This window comes from Capsicum annuum, unplaced genomic scaffold (assembly GCF_002878395.1).
Source record: "Capsicum annuum cultivar UCD-10X-F1 unplaced genomic scaffold, UCD10Xv1.1 ctg73959, whole genome shotgun sequence".
In the NCBI taxonomy this organism is placed as follows: domain Eukaryota; kingdom Viridiplantae; phylum Streptophyta; class Magnoliopsida; order Solanales; family Solanaceae; genus Capsicum; species Capsicum annuum.
The window spans coordinates 1-2501 of record NW_025884025.1 but is presented as its reverse complement, the minus strand read 5'-3'; the positions used below and the strand labels follow the sequence as shown (position 1 = coordinate 2501).

General features: G+C 45.9%; 1 pseudogene; it reads right to left on the bottom strand.

Annotated features, from left to right (window-relative positions):
• Positions 1–296: 296 nt before the first annotated feature.
• Positions 297–452, bottom strand: LOC124894428 (annotated as a pseudogene).
• Between the last annotated feature and the right edge of the window lie 2049 nt (positions 453–2501).

Below are 2501 nucleotides of genomic sequence, written 5' to 3'. Positions count from 1 at the left end.
AGTTTCTTTTCCTTTGCTTATTGATATGCTTAAACTCAGCGGGTAATCTCGCCTAACTTGGGGTCACGGTCAGAGTGCCTAAGCGCGAAAGGGTCCTGGAGTTCGGACGCGTGTCGGGCTATAGCCGCGATAACATAGAGAGTTGAGGTACAACCACCACTTGCCGCGACCTCCATCGACGTGGACTCGCATTTAGGCCAGCCGTGAGCTTGAGGTGCTCGGAAGAACAATATATGCCCTATGACAATAGCGCGTCCCGTGATTTAGGTGCAATTTAAGGGGGGTGACATGATACGTGATGCCTAGGTAGACGTGCCCTCAGCCTAATATCTTCGGGCGCAACTTGCGTTCAAATACTCTTTTGTTCACGGGATTCTATAATTCACACCAAGTATCGCATTTTGCTACGTTCTTTATCAATGCGAGAGTTGAGATATCTGTTGCCGAGAGTTGTTTTTGTTTATAAAAGAAACATAGGTTTACCCGACGCACGTCGCGGATGGGGCACGAGGGGCAGGCTGTTGATTTATGTATTTCTTGGAGATTTCTGTACCGGGGACGAGGGGAAGGTGCTCGTGCAGAGTGCCGTAGAACCCCGCCCGTGCGGACTCCCCAGTTGTTAAACACATTCGCGGGTCGTTCTGCTGTGTAGGTTTCAACAATGATCCTTCCGCAAGTTCACCTACGCAAACCTTGTTACGAATTCTCCTTCCTCTAAATGATAAGGTTCAATGTACTTCTCGAGATGTCACGGGCTACGAACCACCCACATCATCGCAATCCAAATATTTCACCAGATCATTCAATCGGTAGGAGGGACAGGCGGTGTGTACAAAATACAGGGACATAGTCAACGTGAGCTGATGACTCGCGCTTACTAGGAATTCCTCATTGAATACCAACAATTGCAATGATCTATCCCCATCATGATAAAATTTCAAAGGTTATCCGGGCCTGTCGGCGAAGGCTATAAACTCGTTGAATGCATCAGTGTAGTGCGCGTGCGGCCAAGAACATCTAAGGGCATCACAGACCTGTTATTGCCTCAAACTTCCGCGGCCTAAAAGGTTGCAGTCCTTCTAAGAAACTGGCCGCGAAGGGATACCTCCGTATAGCTAGTTAGCAGGCTGAGGTCTCGTTCATTAATAGAATTAACCAGACAAATCGCTCCACAAACTAAGAACGGCCATGCACCACCACCCATAGAATCAAGAAAGAGCTCACGGTTTGTCAATCCTTACTATGTATGGACCTAGTAAGTTTCCCCATGTTGAGTCAAATTAGGCCGTAGGCTCCACTCCTGGTGGTGCCCTTCCATCAATTCCTTTAAGTTTCAGCCTTGCGACCATACTCCCCCCGGAACCCAAAAACTTTGATTTCTCATAAGGTGCCGACGAAGTCCTAAAAGCAACATCCGCCGATCCCTGGTCGGCATTGTTTATGGTTGAGACTAGGACGGTATCTGACTGCCTTCGATCCCCCAACTTTCATTCTTGATTAATGAAAACATACTTGGAAAATGCTTTTGCAGTTCTTCGTATTTCATAAATCCAATAATTTCACCTCTGACTATGAAATACAAATGCCCCCGACTGTCCCTGTTAATCATTACTCCGATCCCAAAGGCCAACATAATAGGACCAAAATCCTATAATGTTATCCCATACTAATGTATACAGAGCGTAGGCTTGCTTTAAGCACTCTAATTTCTTCAAAGTAACAGCGCTGGAGGCACAACCCAACAGAAGGGACGAGATGACCAATGCACACCATAGGTAGACCGGCCGGTCAATCCCAAAGTCCAACTTCGAGCTTTTTAACTGAAACAACTTAAATATACGTTATTGGTGCTGGAATTACCGTGGCTGCTAGCACCAGACTCTCCCTCCGATAGATCCTCGTTAAGGGATTTAGATTGTATTCATTCCAATTACCAGACTCATTGAGCTCGATATTATTATTTATCGTCACTACCTCCCCGTGTCAAGATTGGGTAATTTGCGCGCCTCCTACCTTCCTTGGATATGGTAGCCGTTTCTCAGGCTCCCTCTCCGAAATTAAACCCTAATTCTCCGTTACCCCTCACCACCATGGTAGGCCATTATCCTACCATCAAAACTTGATAGGATAAAAATTTGAATGATGCATCGCCGGCACGATGGCCGTACGGTCCATCGAGTTATCATAAATCATCACAGCAACAAGCAGATCCTGCATCGACCTTTTATCTAATAAATGCATCCATTCCAGAAGTCGGGGTTTGTTTCACATATTAGCTCTAGAATTACTACAGTTATCCGAGTAGTAGATACTATCAAACAAACTATAACTAATTTAATGAACCATTCGCAGTTTCACAGTATGAATTTGTTCATACTTACACATGCACGGCTTAATCTTTGAGACAAATATATGACTACTAGCAGGATCAAGCAGGTAGCATTCCTCATCGACGCCGGCATTGCATGACCCCGGCCTGCCCGTGAGGGCGCAGACGGATT